Genomic DNA, 25,420 nt, shown 5'->3' with positions numbered 1-25,420 from the left:
ATGCTCCAGGTGCGGCCCTAAAAAGAAAAAAGAAAAAAAAAAGCAAAAACCCAAAACCTAAATACAAACAAAAAAATTTGAGAGGTGCTGCTCTCCAGTATTCCTCTTGGGGTAGGATTGAGGGTGAGGCAGGGAGAATTCTATCTTCCAAGATCTGGAAATCAGTCCTACTGATGAGGTGCCTAGGGACAGACATAAAACTATTTCTAGGATATTTGATCATTAACCGTCCACATGCCCTTTTTGCTTGCTTCTTGGACCTCCAATTAATAGGGTTTTTAGAAAACCTTCATGCATTAAAAAAAAAAAAAAATCCACGGAGTTCTGTTCTGGCTCAGCAGTAACAAACCCAGCTAATATCCTTGAGGACCCAGGTTCAATCCCTGGCCCCACTCAGTAGGTTGAGGATCTGGTGGTGCTGTGAGCTGTAGTGTAGGTTGCAGACGTGGCTCAGCTCTGGTGTTGCTGTGGCTGTGGTGAAGGCTGGCAACTGCAGCTCTGATTTGACCCCTAGCCTGGGAATTTCCACATGCTGTGGGTGTGTGTGGCCCTAAAATGACAACCTCCTCCAACAAAAAACAAAAAACCCCTCTAGATTGTATTTGAGACTTCCTATTTGATTAGTAACAAGCTCTTGAGCATATTTCAAAGCTTTGAAATATGTGTAGAATTGGAATCTTGTAAATGTTAAGTGTAGGATTGTACTTTTATGATGTATTTCATTTTGTCAGTGTCAGGCCATTATTTCAGTATGTGGGATCCTGATTCTGCCATACAGGTGACAGCCCCCCCCCCCCCGCCTTGTCAGGAGCCAATCTGGTAGCCTAGTCTTCTGAGCCTTTGTGGATGAAACCCTGGAACACAGCAGGATCTTGACCAGACCCCTGCGGTGCTCGTTCATTCCTTTAACCAGCCTTACTGAGTGCCAGAGGTGCCTGCTGCACGCAGGTGAGCTGATTTGAGCTCTGGCACGCAGGTGAGCTGATTTGAGCTCTGGCTCTGCTCCCTGTTGCTTTTGTCACCTTTGGCAAAGGTATTGCCACCCCAGACTTCTGTTTCTTCATCTGTAATTGAGGAAAATGGAGTAGTCATCAGGATCCCCCAGGGTGCATTAAAGACATGCGTGTGCCTGGGCCTCTTGCTCTCCCAGAGATCCTGATTCAGCTGGTCGGAGGTGGTACCCAGGTGTTAATATTTTTAAAAAGTTCTCTAGGGTTCTTGCCTCGGCAGCACATAAACTAAAACCGACAATACAGAGAAGATGAGCATGGTCCCTGTGCAAACATAGCATGCAAATGTCCATAAAAAAGAATGCTATTTGTAGGAGTTCCCGTCGTGGTGCAGTGGTTAACGAATCCGACTAGGAACCATGAAGTTGCGGGTTCGATCCCTGGCCTTGCTCAGGGGGTCAAGGATCCGGCATTGCATGAGCCGTGGTGTAGGTCGCAGACTTGGCTCGGATCCTGCGTTGTTGTGGCTCTGGCGTAGGCTGGCGGCTATACCTCCGATTAGACACCTAGCCTGGGAACCTCCATATGCCGCAGGTGTGGCTCTAGAAAAGGCAAAAAAAAAAAAAAGAATGCTATTTGTAGCAACATGGATGGACCTAGAGATTATCATACTAAGTGAAGTAAGCCAGAAAGAGAAAGACAAATACCTTACGATATCATTTATATGTGGCGTCTAAAATACGACACAAATGAATCTACCTACAAAACAGAAACAGACTTACAGACGTAGAGAACAGACTTGTGGTTGTCAAGGGGGAGGGAGAGATGGATTTGGGAGTTTGGGATTAGCAGATGCAAACTGTTATATAGGATGGATAAACAACAAGGCCGTACGGTAGAGTAGGAGAGGCTGTGTTCAGTATCCTGTAATAAACCCATAGTGGAAATGAGGGGAGAAAAAAAAAAAAAAGCTCTCCAGGTAATCCTCATGTGAAGCCAGGACTGAGAACCCATGGACCAGATATCTCTAACTGCACAACCTGCCACTCTGACCCCTAAGGCTCCCCAGGGCCATCTGATAGGCATCTTCTGGGGCCTCTGGTCCCACAGTCTGAGCAGTGCTGGCTGGGTTTGTGGTAGGCTGGCTGGTGGAGCACAGTAGCCAGGCACTACGCAGGCCTTGCAGAAATCTTGGGTACCCTTGTCTTCCCCAAATCCCTGGGAGAGGACTTGGCATGCCGCCTATCCGTCACTTGCTCTCCTGCCCTTCTCCTCTGGACAAAAGACTCATCTTTGCCTTCCCTGACATGAGCTTCTTTCCTGTGTTTCTGAGCTCGCAGCTTAAGAAAAATAGCCAAAGGCCAGTTTTCAGCTTCGATCAGACAAGATGGATCTCTGTCTGATTCCTCTCTTTGCTTCTATTTCTGTCCCCATGTAACTCAGGAGGTGACAGCCCCTCTGAGGCCTTCCTTTCATGTCTTTCCCTTCATGGGCTTCCACGGGACAAGGGCCACCCCACGTTGCAGCTCCCGGTAACCTTGCTGTCAACACATGAACGCATGCAGACGCCTCTGTCTTGGGACCCGGGGGTCAAAGCACCCACTTGCCCAGCTTGGCTCGTTTGGGGCAAGACCAGCCTCTACCCTGGGGGCTCAGGATGTCACTCTGAGCATTCCCTCCCAGCTTCTGGGGCCAGAGGGTGCTCAAGATCTGTGTCATCCTGTCCCATCCTCGTCCTCCCCACAGTCGCCGCTGGGTACCACTGCTGGGTACCAGGAGCGTCTCTGCAGTGGGCTTGTTAATTGGCGCTTCGCTGGCTGATTGACTCGAACGCGGGCGAACATTTATTTACCCCCGGCAGCCGCCTCTCAGACAGCCGTTAATTGCAGGCACAAGAGAGACAATAATTACGGGATAATGGGTGGCTTTTGTATGAGTCCTTCTTCTTGCACTGTGTCAGCAAACACGGAGGGTTTGTTTTCCAACATTCAGTTCCCTGCTGAGGCCATGCCACAGCCCCGTCCCACTCCCCCCTTTCCTGTCATCCAGCCCCTCCCCGTCCCTCCAGGGTTTCACCCGCATCTCCTGGGTAACGTCTTCCCATCTATCACCTCCTAATTCCCATGCAGTCAGGACCCCATTTTTAGGATTTGTCAGGTTGAATTGGGGCTTTTTAGAAAGTCGTACTTAAATCAACTTCACCTAAAACAAGGGTCAGTAGATACTAAACTGTGTGTTTTATTCCATGGGCCTTTCTACTCTTTGTTAATATTTTTACCTAGTCGTAATTAGTGTGCAGCTGTTGTCCCATGCCATGCATTTTTGGGGTTTAATGTTATTTTATTTAAATTTTTTTTTAGGGCCACACCTGCGGCATATGGAAGTTCCCAGGCTAGGGGTCCAGTCGGAGCTGTAGCTCAGACCTATGCCAGATCTGCAACCTACACTACAGCTCGCGGCAGCACTGGACCCTTAACCCACCGATCGAGGCCAGGGATTGAACCTGTATCCTCATGGATGCTAGTCAGATTCGTTTCCACTGAGCCACAACGGGAACTCCCTGGGTTTGATGTTATATTATACAAATACTTCCAGGTATGACAATGGCCCATACAGTTTTTGTCTTAAATAGCTATGAATAATCCTGTCATGTTTCTCCATTACTGTACTGCTTTTCTCTTATTACTAGGAATTTGGGTTATTTCCAATTTGTTGCTATTATGAATAGCTCCGCTAGAAACATCCTTATATATTACTGGTTTTTCTCCCAGTTATTTCCCAGGGGGTAAATTGAACTATGGGTTACATTGATCTGGCATCAGGGTGAGAAGCGTTGAGGGGAGTGGGGAGCTGGAGGCTACTGGGAGAGCTGAACCGATTCCCTCCCCTCCTCCCAATCCGTAATTCCTACTCTTCTCACCCTTTTCCCATCCATTTCTAGTAGGATTCTTGCTCCACCCTTCCTAGTAACAGCCCAAATTAGTGCAGTGGAGACTTGGTGCTCTGGCTGTTCATTGCTGCAGAATAGACCCTTCCCAAAGGTAGTGGCTTAGCACAGCCATGACCCCAGGGTCTCTGCCCTCCTGGGGCTCAGCAGGGTGCTTGCTTGGGTTGGCTCAGTCATCTGAGGGCTGGACTGAGCCAGACAGCCAAGGTGATGCCTCATGTGGCTGTTGGACCTGAGTGCCTACAGGTGGCCTCTCCATGTGGCCTGAGCCTCTCCATGTGGCAGTTGGTTCTGAGAGGGAGTGTCTCAAGACAGAGGGTGTGTCTCAGGCTTTTCCTGCCCCAACCTCAGAAGTCACACAACGTCACTTCCGTTATATTCCATTGGCCCACCCGGATGCAAGGAGAGGGGGTAGCAACGAAGTTGCAGCCGTCTTTGCTCCCTGTCTCTAAAGACTGAGAACATGTCTTGAACCCTATCTGCTTCTCCCTTCGGTCAGGCCAGATGCGAGACCCCGCCCCTGCATTTCCTCTCTGAACCCCTGCCCGTCCTCAGGCTTGGAAGCCCTGTGACCTTTTCTCAGCGCCTTCCCTGATGGCCCCAAAGGAGTCCTATCTCTTCCTGGTCCCTCCTCTCTTCCCTTTCTAAACTCTCAAGGCCCCCGTATCTCCGTCTGCCCTTGTCTCACCCGGTGGCTCTTATCACACATCATAAGTAGCATTCAGTTATTTATGGGCTTGGCTTGTTAGGTTGTAAACTCCTGCTTGAAGACCAGGACTCTGGCCCATTCTTCTTGATAACCTCCACACCCTACCCTAAAGACCTAGTAAAGTGCCTAGCGTGAAAAAAGGGGCTTCCAAAATCCCGTTCCCTTCCACTTTTCAGATATTGGACACCCCACTGAATGAATTGGTAAGTTGTCTCAACGAGGGAGTTCCTGTTGTGGCTCAGTGGGTTACAAACCCAACTCATATCCATGAGGATGTGAATTCCATCCATGGCCTTGCCCAGTGGGTTAAGGATTCGGCTTTGCTACAAACTGTGGTGTAGGTTGCAGATGTGGCTTGGATCCCACATTAGTGTGGTTGTGGTGTAGGCTGGCAGCTGCAGCTCTGATTCGACTCCTAGCCTGGGAACCTTTATATGCCATGAGCGCGACCCTAAAAAGCCAAAAAAGAAAAAGAAAAAAAGAAAAGAAAAAAAAGTGACATCATTGAGTCACACAGAGGACTGTAGAGCCTAAGTCTTAGGACACATGTTCTCTCCTGTGGACTTAATTTCTTGAAACCTTAATTCCCTTATCTATAAAATGGAGAGGGTAATACTTACCTCTTAGATTGATTGGGTGAAAGGAACTAAGACATGCCAGACATCCAGCGCTTGGTGTAGCGTAGCCACTCACTCCGTATTGCCTATTCTGACATGACTTCTTGTTTGCAAGCGTTTGACAAGCACTCTGTGTTTGGGATGCCTTTATGGCCTGCAGTGTGGTTGAGGGAACTGCCCTGTTGGCATCTTTGGGTGTGTGCCTGCTCACTAGCACACGCCTGACCTCTCCAGAACATGCTTCCCAATTATTCCTCTCTCTCCCTGGAGCAGCAGGGAGTCGTTTCCTCTGGATTTTTCCGGTGAGCACCCTCCCACCTCCTTCATAAACACAGTGCAGACAGTCCGGGCTCCAGTCACCCAGGCAGCCTCCCCTAGAGCAGCTGAACCTGGGGGATCCCACTCTCCCACATTAATGGCTTTTGTCTGCGCTTTGAAAATTAATTCCAACAAGCACTCATTTGTTTTTTTCCTTTTTCCTCATCCTCATGCTGAGAGAAAAGGTCACAGGTGTTCTCCTTACCTCTCTGTCCTGTCTCTGTCTCATCACATGCAAGCGCCCCATTCGGGATAATTATACAGTGGTGACGTTTCCCTGTGGGACTGATGATACAGACTTGAGAGGAGATCGCAGTGCTGTGAAGGGGCTGCTTGGTAGAACTGGTGACAACGATAATTTATGTCTTTTTTTCCCTGCTACCCTTCCCTCTTATGGCCTTGGCTCTGGCCTCATCTGGCTTGAGATGCTGTCTGGGCCGGGGGAGGGGGGGCAGGGGGCGCCCGCTGGCCAGTCCAGGCGTCCACTAGTCTGGTCTGCTCCTCTGTCCCTTCATTCCAAGCTCAGTTTCAGCTCCCACTCCCCTGCCTGGCCACTGATCTATAGCACTGAGTTGCCAGAATCACAGAAGGCAGGGGAGGTTGGAATTTTTTTTTTTCTCTTAACTCTTCTCACACACTTCCCTTCAAAGTTCCAAAATGAAAAGGCTGAGTGTGCAGGAAAGGAAACAAAACAAAACAAAACAGGGAGTTACTTAAAAAAAAAAAAGATTTCTATGTGGCTCAGCAGGTTAAGGACCTGACAGTTGACTCTGTGAGGATGTGGGTTTTTTGAGTCCTGGCCTGGCTCAGTGGGTAAAGGATCTGGTGTTGCCGCAAGCTATGGCATGCAGCTCCAATCCAGGGTTGCCGTGGCTGGGGCGCTGGCCTTGCCTGCAGCTCCGATTCAACCCCTGTCCCGGGAACTTCCACGTGCCGCAGGTGTGGCAGTAAAAAGAAAAAAAAAATTCTTTCCTCCCTGCCTCAGATTCTTCTTTCCTTCTGGTGCAAGGAGTTGGGTAGGGCTGCCGGGCTCAGGGGAGGGGAAGCGGAGGCCCTGCTGGCAAACCGCCCTGCAGGAGCCATGGGGGAACCTTTCTGGCCCCTTTTCTCTATCACTCTGGTCCAACCCTAGCAGGAGGCGTGTCACAGGCCAGTGCTAGCTTTTGTGATTCTGTTCTAGTTTGATTCTGTTCCTGGATGCCTGGAGTCTGACACATCTCCAAGTGTAGAGAAGCATTTCCTGCACCCACACTGATTTGCAAATATATGTCCATTATGTTTACAAACCCATGAAGGGGTGAAGTAAGGAGGAGGAGGGCAGGATGGTTAAAAGCTAGTTTGCAGGATTCTGAATAATACTTCACACACACACACACACACACACACTCCTTGTAACACAGGACATCTGTGTCTTCAGTTGTGGGAGAGTAGTAGAAGATCGTATGGGACAAATTGGGGCTGGACTCTATAAGGCCTTGCATTTCAGACGAAGAAGTTTAGCCTTTATCTTTGTAGGCAGTAGAGATATATCGAAGGTGTATGAACAGGGTGTGACTGACTTGTCATTTGAAGATGGGACGCGGGTGGAAGGGTTGGGAGGGGGAGACCAGATTCAGAGGCACTCTCCAGGGCAGTGGAACTGGGGATTACACCCCACCATTCAGGTGGGTTCCTGGGTCATGTTTCGTCTGTAGTCTAAAGACCGCATCATGGACAGGGAAGAGTGGGGATGGGAGTTTCTAGTGACACACTGAGAGCTATTTCAGGGGCTGAGGTTGGACATTGGATTCTTAGGATAGAGTTGAATTGGTGACTAGAGGCAGAGGGTCAGGGTTAAGGTGAGGGTTAGGGCATAGGGGACAGATGGGAGATTAGGTACAGGACCCCTTGGAAAGCTCCTCTGACGCTTGAGAGGTTTGGGCACTCCCACACATAGGACCCTCTGCCCTGTGCTCCAGATGCTAGTGGTTGGTGGTGCTAGTTGTTGGCTTGAGCAGCAGGGCCCAGGGAAGGCGAGCTCTCAGGGAAGGGCTCAGGTGTCCCCTTGGAACACCTTAGAGGCATCTCTCTCTCTCTCTTTTTTTTGGTCTTTTTAGGGCTGCATCCATGGTATATGGAAGTTCCTAGGCTAGAGATCACATCAGGGTTGCAGCTGATGGCCTTTGCCACATCCACAGCAGCGTGAAATTCAACCGTGTCTGTGACCTACACCACAGCTCACAGCAACACTGGATCCTTAACCCACTGAGCAAGGCCAGGGATTGAACCCCCAACCTCACCGATACTAGTCAGATTCATTTCTGCTGAGCCACAAGGGGAACTCCGAGACATCTCTTAAAGTGACCCAACAGAATTGTTTGCTGGTCATCAACATAGTGGAGGCAAGGTGACAGGGACTGTGGCAGAGCAGTGGCAGGGGCGTGTGGGAAATTGAAAAGAGGGCACTGATATGCCCACCTCACAGTTGTCCCATCATTCCCCTTCCGTGGTGGCTGGCCCATCCATCCTCTCCTCCTGCCCACACAGAAAAGGGGAAAGGGAGAATGACATGCATCCTTGTCTGTCAAGGTCACTTTCTTCCAAGGTCACTTTTGCCTCTGCTCATCAGAAGTGGCATCATCTCTCTGGTACTGCTGTCCCTAAAGCTGGGGCCGCCCAGTGTGTCCTGAGTGTCTTCTTGCCTTCATCCCGTTGCTCTGGCAGAAAGCAGAAAAGGGTATAGCTTGCCCACTGCAGCCTCAAAGATGCATTGGAGAGAGGGAATCCTCCTTCAGACTCTAATAGTGGAAAACAGCCTCCCTAGGAGTTCCCGTCATGGCTCAGTGGTTAACGAATCTGACTAGGAACTATGAGGTTGCGGGTTCAATCCCTGGCCTTGCTCAGTGGGTTGAGGATCCAGCCTTGCCGTGAGCTGTGGGTGCGGGTCACAGACGCGGCTCCGATCCTGTGTTGCTGTAGCTCTGGCATAGGCCGGCAGCTACAGCTCTGATTCGACCCCTAGCCTGGGAACCTCCATATGCCGTTGGAGTGGCTCTAGAAAAGGCAAAAAGACAAAAAAAAAAAGAAAAAGAAAACAGCCTCCCTCTCCCCACTTCCTCCCCCAAGAGGGGCCTTCTCTAGAGCCTTTCTCTGGTGGGGAAGGAAGGGAGGAGCTTGGTCCAAGGGGCCCAGCCTGGGTGTCTATACATTGAGTGGCGTTGTCTGCAGTGCTGGGCTGAGGCCAAGCTAAACACCCTCCCACCGGCTGCCCCAGCGCTCCTGCTTTCCAGGCCTGGCTGCGAAGGGGGTGGGGCGTTGTCTGTTGGTTAACCCTTCGGAAGCCAAGGGAAGTGAAAGAGTCCAGGAGGAAAGGGTCTCTGTCCGTTTCCCAGATAGGTGGTCTTTTCAGCCTAAGTCTGGAATGGAAGGCCCAGAGCCCTCCTCCATGGATGACCTTATGGGGACGGCAAATGGATTTCACAGATAATTAGGAAAGTTGTCTGGATGGTCGAGATTTTTGATTGACTCCTTTTAGTGAAAAGAGTTAAGGTTTCGTGGAATAGGATGCAGAGGAGACTTTGCTTCCAACTCACCTTCTTGCCTCCCCCACTCGGCTCCTCCCTCTGAGATGGGGGAGCTATGCCCTTTGTCTCATTCCCCTGCCCAGGAGCATGATTGCTGCACGGGAGCTTTTTCTGGTACCTGGGCTGAGCATGTCTAGTCTGTACTGCCTGCTCCACTCCATCCTAGGCCTGCTCCCAGGGAAGGTTCTAGAGACAGGAGATTCTTTTTTTTTTTTTTTTTCGCTTTTTTGCTTTTAGGGCTGTATGTGCAGCATATGGAAGTTCCCAGGCTAGGGGTCAAATCGGAGCAGCAGCCTCTGGCCACAGCCACAGCAACACCAGATCCGAGCTGCGTCTGTGACCTAGACCACAGCTCACGGCAATGACAGACCCTTAACGCACTGAGCGAGGCCAGAGATTGAACCCGAGTCCTCATGGATACTAGGCGGGTTCATTACCGCTGAGCCACAGTGGGAACTCCCGAGACAGGAGATTCTAATCCTTCTCCACCTCCGCCATGATCAGTATCACATTACCCTTGGCCATTTGTATTCGAGTCCTGGGGAGAGAAGGTCCAAGGCTGGACCTCTCAGAACTCACAGCTTCAGGAGGACTTTGCAATTTGAGTAAAAATGTGTTGTCAGTCAGGAGCAAGATGAGTAGACATTTCTTAATTTTTTCTTTTTTTTTTTTTTAGGGTCACACCTGTGGCACATGGAGGTTCCCAGGGTTGAATTCCTAGGGGTCGAATTGGAGCTGCATCTGCTGGCCTACACCATAGTCACAGCAATGCCGGATCCTTAACCCACTGAGGGAGGCCAGGGATTGACCCCACATCCTTGCGGATACTAGTCAGGTTCTTAACCCACAGAGCCACAACGGGAGCTCCACATTTCTTAAATTTTTAAGGGAATTTATTGCCAGTGGAATCCTGGGCATGCCATAGAACAGCCTCCCTTTAACCCCTGAGGCCCTTGAACTTGCTTGGTCTGGAAGTCAGTGGCTAATTCTGGGTTGAGGTAGCCCAGTGAGGGAGCTCTCCCCAGAGAGGCTGAAGACTAGGTCCAGGGAGGTTCCACCTAAAGGGCACCATCCTGGCCTCTGTGTTTATCCTGCCCCTCAAGGGCCAGGCCTGGGGCTGCCAGAGGGTAGAGAGATGGGCTCTAAGCCGCAGAAATGGGGTTTCTGTCCTGGCTTTGGCATGTCCCTAAGATGTGTACCTTCAGATCATTCTCCTCTGAGCACGAGCTGTTTAATCAGCTAAGGAGTAGGGATACAGATGTAAGGCATCTCTCGGGGTTCTGTGAAGCTGCGAAGGGAAACAGCCCTCGTGTATGAAGAGCAGTGTGCAAACGTCAGAGATTATTATTTACAGTATTATTCTTAGAAGAGGCAGAGAACTCTTGGAAATCTGTTTTTTTGTTTGTTTTTTTTTTTGTCTTTTTAGGGCTACATCCACAGTATATGGAGGTTTCAGACTAGGGGTCGAGTGGGAGCTGCAGCTGTTGGCCTACGCCCGAGCCACAGCAACGCCGGATCCTTAACCCAATGAGCGAGGCCAGGGATCGAACCTGCAACCTCATGGTTCCTAGTCGGATTCATTTCCGAAGCACCACAACCATGACGGGAATGCCAGGTTCTGGGTTTGAGCCTTAATTTCCCATGGAAGTTCCTGCAGCCCCCCTCCCCCCTCCCCGAGGGAATAAAGGAGAGGCAACCTTTGGGCATGGGTTGCCTGCTTTTCCACGTCACCCTCCTTTGGCCCAAGCCTGATGGTTAGAGAAACCCTGATCAACCCACAAATACAAATCCAGCCCCGGATGGTGTTCCCCTGCCCCGCCCCCTGCTTGCCCTTCTTCCTGACTCTTCTGTGCCTGTATTCTCCCGCTGATGGAGCTGGGGGTGAGGTGGGGGGGATGCCCTCTGGCTCCCCTGCTCAGGGTGCTGATGCTTGCAGCCTTGGTGTCCTCTGGCTTGGTTTATCCTTTGCCTTGGATGGCTTTGCAGATCCAGACAGAAACCTGCCTCCTCCTTCCTAGGTGTGGCAAGAACTTTATGGTAATGATACCTTGTGTTTGTAGAGCGTTGCTTCCTCTCTGAGCCCAGAGTTCTTTTCCTTCTGCGCAGGCTCCCATGGCTCTGCAGGTGCCCGCTGAGGGAAAGGATCGCGGTGATCTTCCGCGGTCCGGGGTTCGCAGCCGTTCAGTGACTTGCCTTAGGTCGCGGCCAGCAAGTGGCAGAGCCGGGAGTTGAGTTTCAGAGTCGGCACTGCTTCTGGGGTTGGTTGCGAGGTCCCTTGACTCTCAGTGGGGAACTTGTGGCCCAGTTCCTCAGGGGCCCTGAAGGGTGGGGATGGCTGCCCTGGCATGGGTGGGGGTTGACTCCGTGGTAACCTTGGGTCCTATGGTCCCTGAAGGTCAGTGAGGTGGGCGGCTGTCATCTTGTGACCGCCCAGCATGGGCATGAATATGGAATAGGCACCTTGGGTGAATACTAAGTTAATCCCCTGTCGCCTTCAGCAGTGTGCCCCAAAAGGGCGGGGTCTGGGCAGCCTCCCTGGATTGGCCACTTGGCCTGAGGTGGAGCCTCCCCCTGGCACACCTCCCCTCAGGAGGCAGGTGGATCAGTCCACGGTCTCTGTTCCAGGAGCAGGCTGCTAGGAGGTAGGAGAAGGGCCATGGGGCCATGAGGTGTGCCCGGGAGCTGGCTCCTGCTCACCCGTCCTGGGCCAGTGAGGGCAGGGAACTCTCTGAGCAAACTGGGCTGGGAATGGCCGCTGGGGCCCTGGAGGCTGCGGCTGTGGGAGCAGGGTGGGCCGTCGGCTGACCGTGGCTCCTGTTAGGCAGGGGCCTCTAGAACCTTCCCCAGCCCATCCCTCTCCTCTCCCTCCTTACTGTTGCTTTCTTTCTCCCTGGTTCTCTGGTTCTCTTCTCTCCCTTTTCTCAATTGTTTCATCAGCAGATTTGAGCTCTGGTGCTCATCCCTCTACTTCCGTCTTCCCAAGGCTTCTGAAAACACCCTGTCCCTCTCTGTCCCCTTCCCTTCTGAACTGCCTGTCCCCTCTTTTTCACTATTATTTCCTCTCCCAGCAGCTCTGTGAGCTGCAGCACCCGGAAGTGCTAGGGGAGGTCTAGCCTGGGCGGTGCCAACTGTTTGCCCAGGGTGGGGTTGGCCACAGCCTGGTCCCTGGGCTGGGCTGTAGTGTGGGCTTGGGCGTTTGGCTCCCCTGTGGCCCGTCCTCCCCACCCCTTCCTCCTCCCTCCTCTGCCCACCCCCGCTGCCGTGGTGCCTAACGGAGGTGGAAAGGCAGTGTGGTATTTGATGCAGCCACTGCAGATGCTACTTTGCAGGGATGCCAGTTGCTTTCCAGACCCCAGGGTAGTGAGAGGCTAAATTCAGTATGGGGCTAGGAAAGTGCTTCGTCGTCAGCTCTGAGCCAGGAGGGTCTGAGGAAGAGCCAGGCTGCGGCATTTTGCCTCCAAAGATTTAATATGGCTCCACTCTTGTCTTGAGCGGGGACCTTGGGAGGGTTGCTTTCTGATCCATAGTATTGGGTCTGCCTCTGTCAAAGGGCCAAGGGGAGCTAGCTATAGAATGTGAGGTGTGAGTTGTGGCAGTGCTGGTGGGGACAGGGAGAGGCAGTCAGGGATTTCTCCCATCACATTCTTGAGGGCGGGGGAAACAGAGGCCAGGGCAGTGGCCCGGCCAGCTGGGAGGAGTTGATTGCACTGTACTTACATCACCACAGTGATGCTCACAGAGAGTCCAATTTTTACTTTGAAAAGCTTCTGTATCATAGAAAACTGCAATAAGTACAGAGAATAGTGTCATAGTCCTCATGCGCCCAGGCTTTAGTAGTTTTGAAGTCATCTCCTGGCCAGTCTTGTTTTAGGTACATTCCCAGTCCTTTCCTCTGATTATTTTGAAGCAAATTTTAGACAGTGTCTCATTTCATCCCTAAAGACAGGGACTCTTGGAGTTCCCGTTGTGGCTCAGTGGTTAACGAATCCAACTAGGAACCATGAGGTTGTGGGTTTGATCCCTGGCCTTGCTCAGTGGGTTGAGGATCCGGCCTTGCCGCGAGCTGTGGTGTGGGTCGCAGACGAGGCTTGGATCCCGCGTTGCTGTGGCTCTGGCGTAGGCCGGCGGCTATAGTTCTGAATGGACTCCTAGCCTGGGAACCTCCATATGCCACGGGAACGGCTCTAGAAAAGGCAAAAAGACGAAAAAAAAAAAAAAGACAGGGGCTTCTTCAAAAAATCATTATCACACCTAATGATTTTTAGGTGAACAATTCTTTAATATAATCAAATGCCCATGTGGTACTCATATTGTTCTGAGGATTGTAAAATTTATTTCTAGTTTTCTTTTTAATTTGTGTCCAAATAACTCTGTGCATGGTGGTTGGTTGTTGCAGTTCTTAAGGCACTCTGAATCTACAGGCATTCTTTTTCTTGCAGTGTTTTGCTGAAGAAACTGGGTCATTTGTCTTATAGAGTTTTTCACCTTCTGGATTTGGCTGACTGAATCCTCATCACGCCGTTTGACATGTTTCAAAGTCCCTGTATTTCCTGTACATGTAATGAGATTTAGGGCTTGGTTAAAACTCAGATTCCTTTAGTTTCTCGGAGGGGCAAGAATCTCGGGGTTGTGGTGTGTACATCTATTAGGAGACACACAATGTCTGGTTGTCTCTCCTTTTGTGATGTTAGCAGCCTTGATGATCAATGCCTTGATACATTCACTCATTACAGGCTAATTGCCTATTAATGACTCTTTCAATTAGCTGTTGCTTCTTTCATCCCACAGTAAGTGACCTCTTATTTTCGAAAGAAGCCTCCTTTGCTGGGAGGTGTTGCAGTGGAGGCTGAGATCACAGGGCAACAGGATGGTCCATTCCCACCTGTTCTAGGGTCTCTGTGGAGTGGTAAGGCAGGTGTCTTATGAATGCCAGGTTGGGAGTCTTGGAAGGAGTCCTTTGCATCTCTATAGTATTCAAATTCCGGGTCTTTGTGCAGATGGAGGAAGTCAGAGCCTGGGACACTCCAAATAACCTGTCCAATTAGCTCTGAAATACAGGTCAGCCGTATTTCGTCAGATTAACGCTCAGACACAAACCTTCCTTGACTCCCCTATACCTTCCCCTTGGCTTACACTATCAAGTATTAGCGACCTGATAATAACTCCTTATATTTGTATACTATAAGTTTAGAGTTTGCAAAGTGCACACATGAGAGGTAAAGAGGGAAGCATTGAGGTCAGCTTGCTTGAAGGTTTTTTTTTTCTTTTTTTTCTCTGTTTTTGGCTGCCCTGCAGCAGATGGAGTCCCAGGGCCAGATATCAGATCTGAGCTGCAGTTGTGACCCATTGTGCCGGGCCAGGGATTGAACCTGTGTCCCTGGCACTGCAGAGATGTGTGGAACCTGTTGCACCATAGCAAGAACTCTTGAATGTGGATTTTTTTTTTTTTTTTGGCTTTTATGTCTTTTGTGGGGGGCACACCTGCGGCATATGGAGGTTCCCAGGCTAGGGGTCTAATTGGAGCTGTTGCTGCCAGCCTACGCCACAGCCACAGCGATGCCTAATCTGAGCATCTGCGACCTACACCACAGCTCATGGCAATGCCGGATCCTTAAGCCACTGAGCGAGGCCAGGGATCGAACCCACAACCTCATGGTTCCTAGTTGGATTCATTTCCACTGCACCAAGATAGGAACTCCCTGAATGTGTATTTTTTTTTTTTTTAATGTTTTAAAGAGCTTTGTAGCTCAAGCTTTTAATTCTTTTAAAATTTTTTTTATTTTCCCACTGTACAGCAAGGGGGTCAGGTTATCCTTACATGTATACATTACAATTATATTTTCCCCCCCGCCTTTCTTCTGTTGCAACATGAGTATCTAGACAACGTTCTCAATGCTATTCAGCAGGATCTCCTTGTAAATCTATTCTAAGTTGTGTCTGATAAGCCCAAGCTCCCGATCCCTCCCACTCCCTCCCCCTCCCATCAGGCAGCCACAAGTCTCTTCTCCAAGTCCATGATTTTCTTTTCTAAGGAGATGTTCATTTGTGCTGGATATTAGATTCCAGTTATAAGTGATATCATATGGTATTTGTCTTTGTCTTTCTGGCTCATTTCACTCAGGATGAGATTCTCTAGCTCCATCCATGTTGCTGCAAATGGCATTATGTCATTCTTTTTTATGGCTGAGTAGTATTCCATTGTGTATATATACCACCTCTTCCGAGTCCAATCCTCTGTCGATGGACATTTGGGTTGTTTCCATGTCTTGGCTATTGTGAATAGTGCTGCAATGAACATGCGGGTGCACATGTCTCTTTCAAGTAGAGTTTTGTCTGGATAGATGCCCAAGAGTGGGATTGCGGGGTCATATGGAAGTTCTATGTATAGATTTCTAAGGTATCTCCAAACTGTTCTCCATAGTAGCTGTACCAGTTTATATTCCCACCAACAGTGTAGGAGGGTTCCCTTTTCTCCACAGCCCCTCCAGCACTTGTTATTTGTGGATTTATGAATGATGGCCATTCTGACTGGTGTGAGGTGATATCTCATGGTAGTTTTGATTTGCATTTCTCTTATAACCAGCGATGTTGAGCATTTTTTCATGTGTTTGTTGGCCATCTGTATATCTTCTTTGGAGAAATGTCTATTCAGGTCTTTTGCTCATTTTTCCATTGATTGATTGGCTTTTTTGCTGTTGCGTTGTATAAGTTGTTTATATATTCTAGAGATGAAGCCCTTGTCGGTTGCATCATTTGAAACTATTTTCTCCCATTCAGTAAGTTGTCTTTTTGTTTTCTTTTTGGTTTCCTTTGCTGTGCAAAAGCTGAATGTGGATTTTGATTGAACTTTCTAGATGCTTGGCCTTAGGTAAGTTAGCTAACTTCTCTCTGTGCCATGTTTCCACCTATTGTACAGGATACTTGTGGACATTAAGTGAGATGACATAAACAAAGAGCTTAACACAGTGCCTGACACATAGTAGGTGCTCAGTAAGTGTTAGCTATTGTTGTTTTGAGTGATCTGCTCACAGCAGTCCAGTATCTAGCAGATCTTGCACAAGGACAGAGCAGGAGCAGACAATTGAAAGTTGACTCTGGGAGTTACTGTCGTGGCTCAGTGGTTAACGAATCTGACTAGGAACCGTGAGGTTGCAGGTTTGATTCCTGGCCTTGCTCAGTGGGTTAAGGATCCGGTATTGCCGTGAGCTGTGGTATAGGTTGCAGATGCGGCTCAGATCCCACATTGCTGTGGCTGTGGTGTAGGCCGGCGGCTACAGTTCCAATTAGATCCCTAGCCTGGGAACCTCCATCTGCCGCAGGAGCGGCCCTAGAAATGGCAAGAAAACCAAAAAAAAAAAAAAAAAGAAAATAAGAAAGTTGACTCCGTGTCGTAGGTGTGTGGGATTGTATGCTAGCTGTTCCAGGATCTAGCAATAAGGAGGTCCAAGCAGCACTTGATGGCAGTTTCGTTTCTTTTCAGCTCAGCCAGGGTCATCGGAAAGTAGCCAAGGCTTCAGCCCAAATTTTCAGGATGATGAGGTTGTATCCAGGGAAGTCAGAGAACCTGTGCTCAGAAACACAGCAAGTCATTTGATGTGCCCCACGTGGGGAAGGCAGTCTGGCCACTCTGGCTCCCTGATACCTGCACTGTCCCTTCCTTAGGAACGGGAACAAGCAGGGAGGGAGTGGGAGGCCTGTGGGGTTTGGCTCAGACTTGCTCTTGTATTTTTCCCTTTTGGAGGCCTGGCTGTTTCTTGCCCTTGAGGAGGCCCCCTGAGGCCTTGGATCTAGAGAGCCCAGTGGATGCTCCTCCTCCCTGGGAGTTTGCGGTCCCCTGGGGCCTGGCACAGCTGCTCGCCCATCTGCCCATGCAGATCAGAGATCGAAATCTGCAGTGAGACAATTAGACACAACAACCTACCTGGGCAGAGGAGGAAGCCTACTTCTGAGGTGCCAATCAAGCACGGGGCTCCCGGTGCTCTCCAGGCCTAAGTGGGCCAGAGACTGCCAGCCGAGAAGGGCTCTGGCTTTGGGGCTTGCGGAAAGAGAGGAGACTGGTAGGCACCAAGCTTATTTGCTCTGTGTGAGCTCCTTATCACTGGCCGGTTCCTATGACTCCTCAAGAGCTAGGCAGCAGAGACAATAGGGCACCATCTGTGGCCCTTGAGAGAGACACACAGAAAGGATAGAGCGGAGGATGAATAGGAAGTGAGGCCTCAATTCCAGGTGGGAAGGAGAGGTTGGAGGGCCGGGCAAACAGAAAACATTGCACTGCTTTCTTAGGCATCAAGAAAAGGGAGACTGGTACTTGATGAACAAAATAAAAGATTGTGTTTCTGTTTCGCTGGCTCCCGCCGGTTATATCCTTGAGCCACTCATTTTGCTGGGAGCTCAGCCTTGTGACTCAAGCATGTGAGCAGAGAGTAGCAGAGTTTCCATTCCCAGCAGAGGAGAAAGCGGGGAGGGGAGAGACTGGGGCGAGACAGAAAGCCAAGTAGCTGCTTTGTCCACAATTCAGACTACAGAGGCTGCTGTTTGGAATGGGCTTCTGCCTGGACCAGTTCTAAGCAGAGGGCCCCAGGCTTTGGGCAGTCAGCAGAGTTCAGGTGCACAGAGCTAGCAACTTTTGGATCCTATAGCTGGGACGGGTTGATGGGGGCCAAGGGACACTGAGAGTGGTCGGATTAAACTTTCCCCTGAGTCCTAGTGCCTGGCTCTGCGTTGGCACACAGGAGACACTCGGAAATGTGAATTGAGTGAATAAGCGAATGAATGGATGGATGCGTGAAGGAGCCAGTCAAGGAGAAGGAAAGGGGGTTTGACTACATGGCTGCTGGTTGGGAAGGTGTTGTAAATTGAGGCAGAGCTGGATTTTCTATCCCACAGAGCACTGCTTTATCACTTAACCAGGATTTGGGCTTCTCTTCTTTCCCTTTAATCTCCGCATCACTGATGTACTAATTTGGGTGGATACGTGGGAACACGGAGTGGGGCAGCAGTACATAGAATCTGAGAGTGAGAGTTGGGGAAAATCTGCAGCTTTCTCGTGCTCTCTGTCCCTCCTTGGGTTCTGAATCTGGGTCTCAATCACCAGTTTCTTTCCAGTGCTTTGCATGTACTGGGTACTGATATGCTGAGTTAAGAAATGACTAAGTTGGGAGTTCCCATCGTGGCTCAGTGGAAATGAATCTGACTGGGATCCATGCGGACGCAGGTTCGATCCTGGCCCCAGTCAGTGGGTTAAGGATCCAGCGCTGCTGTGAGCTGTGGTGTAGGTTGCAGATGTGGGTCAGATCTGGCGTTGCTGTGGCTGTGGCGTATGCCAGCAGCTACAGCTCTGATTGGACCTCTGGCCTGGGAACCTCCATATGCCTCGGGTACAGCCCTAAACACACACACACACACAAGAAATGACTAAGCTAGCAGAGGAGCGGGGAGAAGCTTTCTCCATTCTGACTTCTTAGGCCCTGTTCCTTCTTCCTGAACTGAGAATGGGGCAGACTGCCTTTAAAGGACAGAGGAACTGAGGATCCAGGCATGCTCTCTGGTCTCCACGAACTCAAGGGCCTGGTTTGAGCCCAGGGTTTTGGTTCAGCTGCCAGAAGGGGCACAGACCTGGAGCTTGCCTTCGGCTATGCAGAAAGTGGCTGCAGCAGGACTGGACACGTCAAGCACCCAGCAGCCGGCCCCACAAAGCAGCTTAGGAGAAAATTAAATGGATTCAGGCCAGGGGACTCTCAGCTCACTGCACTGCACTCACTAGGGAGAGCGCTGGGCTGGGTGAGGAATGGGGTTGGGGTGGAGCCGCCACCCCATTTGTGCTCTGTCCAGTCTGTAAGTTAGTGACCGCCTAGCTGCACTTGGCAATGGCAGCCTGGAAAGGGCTGTTCTTGACTCTCCCCTGGTCCATCCTTCAACCTGTTGCTTGCCCTGGCCACTGAGATCTTGGAGGATGAAGTGACCTCTGGGGAAAGCCAGGAAGCAGAGTTCTGCTCTCTGGCCTCCTCGTGGGTTTGCTTGCAGGCTACTCCAAGAAGTCACCAAGAAGGGACGTTTTCAGGGCTTAGGGTCCCGAGCACCCTCAGTCATTTTCTGACAGTATTGTGTCCTCCAGCTGGGAAGACAGACTTACCCAGATATTCTGGAGGAACTGAGTCCCAGCGAGGCCGGCATGTGCCCAGAGGCTTACCGGGAGGCACCTGTGCACTTCGCCTCCCAGCTCTGGGATCAGAGATTTCAATATCGTAGGTGCCCATGGGTTCCCTGCCATACCAGAGGCTTTTCACTTTTTTACTTATTTATTTATTGTCTTTTTTGTTTTTTTAGGGCTGCACCTGCGACATATGGAGGTTCCTAGGCTAGGAGTTGAATCGGAGCTACAGCTGCCAGCCACAGCCACAGCCACAGCAACGCAGGATCCAAGCCGTGTCTGCGATCTACACCACAGCTCATGGCAACGCTGGATCCTTAACCCACTGAGGAAGGCCAGGGATCGAATCTGTGTCTTCATGGACGCTGGTCAGATTTGTTTTGGTGAGCCCTGAGAGGAACTCCCAGATGCTGTTTTAAATGTGTGAGTCCTTCAGGAGTGTGCCTAGTTTATCCCGATTTGCCTGGGATTGTCTCTGTTTCAGCACGGAAGGTCCTGCATTCTGGGAACCCCCTCATTGCTGGGCAAATTGGAGCAGTTGGTCACCTATTCCTGAGGATTCTCCCTCTGCCAGCCCTCTGACCCCAGTTGGAATTTCTCCAGGTTGCTTAAATCACAGGGAACATTTATTTCTTCCTGCTGTTCAGCTTCTGTGGGCTGACCCTAAAGATCTGAACTCACAGATCGCTGGGCAGAGATGTCACCTACCCAGGGTGCGAGAGGCATGTCCTCCCCATCTCTCAGGAGCTTTAAGACAGCCAAAATACTTGCTCCTCTCTGCCTGCAATCAGGGCAACGGAAGCACAGCCTGGAGGTGGCTCCTGCCTGTCTGACACCGAGAGCCCTGACCAGATCTCACATTTTGGCATCTCCTCTCTCAATAACCCCAAGCATCTTCTCTGGTCTCTTGTCCCCTAACACGGCCCCGATGCCAAAGGATGGAGACAATGCCCTTTAACAAATGGAGAAGCTGAGGTCTATGGAAGGTGTCGTAAGCTTTTGGTCTAAGACCACCCAGAAACACTAAGACCAGAGTCAACTTATAATTTAGCATCTTTTAGGCACAAGCCATCAGCTTTTGTGATTTCTGGAATAGTTTCTCCTGCCTCAAATTATTTCTTCTGAATTTTATCCCTCCCAGTTAAATTTTGTCAGAGAAACTGGACCTCAGAGAAGATTATTCTATGTTCTCTTTCTTTGGCTCCTGTCTCTGTCAACTTGGTGGTGAGATTTTTCCTAAGTGTCAGCCTCCTCTCCGATGGGGGCCCAAAATAGCCAGAGTTGGAGTTGCCTAGTCCCAGCTTTCCCAGCCCCTCCCATAAAGGGGTTATTCTCTGAGGCCCCTCTATTTAGTCTATTTATAAATCGTCCCTGCAAGTCTTCGTTCCAGTGACAAACACGACTCTCCCCTCCGTCAACCCCGCCCTCTACTTCAGCTTTGGTTGAGATGTGGGAAGTTGCCTTCTGTCCTGTGCTCTTCACAGTTCATAGCCCTGACTCTCGCTAGACCTGTTTGGCCATCAGGTTAGAGAGAAGAGTTGCTCTTTGGGGGACGAGCCCATGGGTCACAGCAGACGCGAGGGTGTAGACGCTGGAGAGGATTCAGGAAGCCCTTGTGCAGCTGAAACAGCACCCCTCCACCCTGGTTGGATTTTGATGACACCTGATTTCAGCCCGGGTGACTCAGGCAGAACCTTGGGGCCCAGGGAAGAAGTGTGACTTTGGTTGTCACACAGCACTCATCAGAGCCCTCATGCTGTGTGCTTGTAATAGGAATTGAGTGATGACCGTGGGGGGCAGAAGCACGTGACCTGTGCTGGGCTGATGCGGTCAAGAGCACAGCTCTAGAGTCAGTCTGCTCAGGCTCCATCCATGTCCCGTCATTCTGGGGGTTTAAACCTTCTTTTGTCTCAGCTGTAAAAAGGAGATGATAATGGCCATCGCCTAAGATTGTTGCGAAGACGAAGTGAGTTGCATTTAGAATTATGTGTGACACAAAGTCCGCACTCAAAGAATGCTTATTACTAGCTAGCTCAGACCCTGTGCCATTGGCCTCTCTTATAAGTTGTTCATTCATTTGACAATTAGGTATTGAGGGCCTGTTAATGTACCAGGAATACAAGGATAAACTTGTTCAAAGTTTCCAGTTACACGAGCATTTTCTAAGGCCCTCTATGTCTGCTTCAGCCTTCTTTCTTCCGCAAGATGCACTGGCAGCCACAGAGGTTGAGAAATGGTCATCACTCATCCCAGCTGGCTCTTGAGGATGCTCTGAGTCTGCATGGTGTGGGGCAGAGTTTGGTACTCAGGTCACTTACCTTGGGAGTCAAAGCACCTGCATTCTGTTGGGGACCTGGCAGGGAACCAGGTCATATCACCCACGTGACCTTGGACAGGTCACTTCATCTTTCTGGGCCTCCGTGTCCCCATCTTTCTTATGGAATGATGATCTTTTCCAGCCTACCTTGTACAGGGGCTGTGCCGATAAAATGAGATAATGGATGCAAAGGCCCCTGGCAAAAGGAGACGTCCGTTGTAAATGACAGGTGCGGGAATGATAAAGAGGAGACAGTTCCCAGAGCGCTCCCAGTGTAAGTACAGAGACTGGGCCTCCTCCCCCAGGAAAGGGCCTGAAGGTTATTAACATGAGTGCAAGAAGCTCCTTGAGGGCGCTGCATATCCAGTGCCTAGCAGAGTGCTGAGCCCATAGTAGATACACAATAAAGGCCTGGCACCTCATCGTAGGTCCTTAGTAAATGCTGGTCCAATGAATGACTGTAATAAGTGGCTCCAACCAAAGGTGGATGCAGGGAGGGTATTGAGTTCCGAGGAAAGGCAAAGCGGAGGCAAGTTCAGAGTTGGGCCGGGTCTATCAGGGATGGCTCGCTACAAGAGATGATTTAGATCTTGAATGGGAAGAATGAGAACTTGCATCAGTCAAATGACACTCCCCGGGACAGGAAGGGCATTTGCAAAGTCCCCAGGGCGGTTATCAGTGGTTCAGGGGCGGGGGGGGGGGGGGGGCAGAAGAAAGGAGTGGAAGGAGTGAGGGATGGGGCAGAGGAGTCTGCATGGGCAGTAACCACAACTGGGTTTTGTGAGAGAAAAATTCTTGGGAGGGGTATGTGGAGGAGCACGTTGGAGAAACTGATTGTGGCTGGTGGGGGAGCAGACTGCTGGAGGCCCCTTATCTGCTGTTTTCCCATTAAGGGCAGACTCCCAGCGGTTGATAGCTCTGGATTATAGGGACAGTGGTTGAGGCTGCAGGGGCTTGGGACCACCCACCCAGCAGCTGCTAATGACACTTTGAAGATGGCAAAAGCTGGATGGCAGCCTCTGCCACGCGATCCCATTGGCTTCCCCACGAGGGGTGGGGAGCTGGCCTGGCTCATTAGAGTTTGGGGAACGGCTGTTGTAATGGGAAAGGAAGAGAATAGAGAGTGTTCCAAAAGGCTGCCTAGGCAGCCAGGACTAAAATCATACAGGTTAGAGCCTCAAGTTCATACGTCATTATTTCCTTTTTTTGAAAAAAGAAGTCTAGGAGTTCCCGGTGTGGCTCAGCAGGTTAAGAACCCAACTAGTATCCATGAGGATGTGGGTTCGATCCCTGGCCTTGCTTAGTGGGTTAAAGGATCTGGCATTGCCATGAGCTATGGTGTAGACATGGCTTGGATCTGGTGTTACTGTAGCTGTGGTGTAGGCTGGCAGCTGTGGCTCGGATTCTACACCTAGCCTGGGAACTTCCGCAAGTGCGGCCCTAATAAGACCAAAAAAAAAAAAAAAAAAAAAACCCAAAAAACAAAAAACACAGGTACTCATTTGTTTATATATTTAAACTGGGCAGCATGAGACTAAGGGCAGGGCATGGGCAGACAGACCTGAGTTCATGTCTAAGCCTGCTGTGTGACCTTGAGTGATTTCTCAACCTCTCTGGGTACCACTTTTCTCATCTACCAAGGCCTTTGTCAGAAAGGTAATTTGAGGATTAAAAAAACTTGTGCGTCTAAAGTACTGACAGCAGTGCTGACATAGTATGTGGTAAAGTCCTCTGTCAGTGGTTGTGGTTTATGTTTTTAGTTTCTTCTTCCAATGTTCTTTTATCTCCTGCTGAGGGAGAGGAGGCAGAGCATGCACTGCAGAGCCCCAGGGGCAGCTCCTGGCACCTGCCTTCCTGACTCTGCTTTAGGCTGGGCTCTGTGCCTGAGCTGTCCTGTGCCCTGAGGACACCAGACGTGAGGCTGCCATTCTCTCCTCGGAATCCTGGTGCCTCACAGTGCCTGGCACAGAGCAGACATTGACAAAACGTTGGTTGAATGGAAGCTGAATTTGACATGGTCCTTTAATGTTCACAGTCTAGCAGTGTAGATAGGTGGGTAAATGCAGAATTAAGAAAAATAAGGTAGGAGTTCCCATTGTGGGTCAGCAGTAATGAACTGGAATAGTATCCATGAGGATGCAGGTTCGATCCCAGGCCTCACTCAGTGTGTTAAGGATCCAGTGTTGCTGTGAGCTGTGGTGTAGGCTGGTAGATGTAGCTCCGATTTGACCCTTAACCTGGGAACCTCCATATGCTGTGGGTGCAGCCCTAGAAGAGAAAAGAAAGAAAGAAAGAAAAATAAGGTAGATTGCTTTGCAAACACAGAGGAGGGAAGGCTGCCCGAGTGGAAGTCAGAAGCGGCTGTTGGAGGCAAGTTTGGGCTTAACCTTAAAGTATGGGCGAAGAATTGGAAAGGCTGTCGCTCAGGCAGAAGGAGGAATGTGCCCAGGGGTTAAGATGCGTGAGGCAGCATGGGAACTGGAAATCCATCAGCATGGTCAGGGGCTGGAGCACAGAGGATCTCAGGGATCTCAGGGTGGGAAGCTGGAAGGTGGACTTGGCTTGTGAAGAGCCTTGACAGCTCTACCCAGGAGGGTGGATTTATCCTTTAAGAGTTTCAGCATGGTTTACTTCCTCGTTTCTCCTTGGCCCCGTCCTTATGGCCCTGCACAGATGAGTTATTTGAGGATCAGAGAGGCTTGTGGCCTGCCTGAGAGCACACAGCACATTAGCTGTAGGGTCAGAATGCGAGCTCCGTGCCCTTGGCTTTCACTAGCTGATGCTTTCTGTAGTGGACTGTCCTTGTGGATGTTCCCCAGGGTCACCAGGGTGGCCGTGGCCTCTGGCTTGCAACTGCTGCCTTGTCCATTCAGTGTGATTGGGCCTCCCTCCCTGATCCAGTTCTTTGGCACAAAGCAGAGGCCACAAGATCCACTGGAATAGCTTCTTGCTTCATTTCCAGGTGCCTGGCTGCCTGGCATGTGCCAGATTTGGCGTGAGGACCTGTTTTTCAAGAGATCGGGTAGGATAGGCAGAGCATGATGGCATTATTCTCTATTTTTTTTGAGAAGGCCAAGAACCAATCTGGCTCCCCTATCCCCACCTATTCTAAAGATCTAGTCTCCAGAGTTTGCCTCCAAGGCCAGTGTGCCTTGCAGATAGGAGGTCACCATAAACACATATGGTGCCAGCAATGGACCAGATGGGAAGGGGTTGGGGACCTGGTACGTAGCAGAAAAGGAGAAAGAGCAGTGGCGCTCAGGCTGAATGAAAAGTCTCCCTATCTCCTCCCCTGCAGAGAAATTCCAGAGGGAAGCCAGCTTGTTAAAAGTTAGGTTGTCCCCGGAGTTCCCGTTGTGGCACAGCAGAAATGAATCTGCGTAGGAACTATGAAGTTGTGGGTACAATCCCTGCCCTTGCTCAGTGGGTTAAGGATCTGGCCTTGCTGTGAGCTGTGGTGGAGGTCGCAGAAGGGGTCAGATCTAGCGTTGCTGTGGCTCTGGTGTAGGCTGGCAGCTGCAGCTCCAATTCATCCTCTAGCCTGGGAACCTCCATATGCCACAAGTTCGGCCCTTAAAAAAAAAAAAAAAAAAGTTAGGTGGTCCTGGTGTTCTCCGAGTCATAAAGGGGCCGAGCCTGCTCAGGAGCCCTTCCCACAAAAGCCTCTCCTCCTTCCTGCCTCAGTGGCTATTTGTGGGGAACCCAGCTGGAGGATCATGGCGTCTTCTTCAGGTTCCGGTGCCACATTGGGAATCACCTCCAAAAGCTCACCCCATCTCTGGGGCTCCTTCACTTAATGTTGCAGGCCCCCACTCCCCTGAATCCATCCTCATCATCCAGGACAGGAAT

The 25,420-nt window shown here is 50.4% G+C and overlaps 1 protein-coding gene and 1 non-coding gene across 3 annotated transcripts in view; both read left to right on the top strand.

The window, feature by feature from the left end:
• PLEKHA6 (pleckstrin homology domain containing A6) overlaps window positions 1-25,420 on the top strand; it is a 155,907-nt gene that overhangs the window by 32,550 nt on the left and 97,937 nt on the right. The window lies entirely within an intron of this gene.
• On the top strand, window positions 1,215-1,320 carry LOC125112245 (U6 spliceosomal RNA). The gene has a single exon (XR_007131048.1). It is a non-coding gene; the product is annotated as a U6 spliceosomal RNA (small nuclear RNA).

The sequence above is a fragment of the Phacochoerus africanus genome, chromosome 11 (genome assembly GCF_016906955.1).
Source record: "Phacochoerus africanus isolate WHEZ1 chromosome 11, ROS_Pafr_v1, whole genome shotgun sequence".
Classification (NCBI taxonomy): Eukaryota; Metazoa; Chordata; class Mammalia; order Artiodactyla; family Suidae; genus Phacochoerus; species Phacochoerus africanus.
The sequence above is the reverse complement of the archived record's forward strand: the minus strand, read 5'-3'. Positions and strand labels throughout refer to the sequence as shown.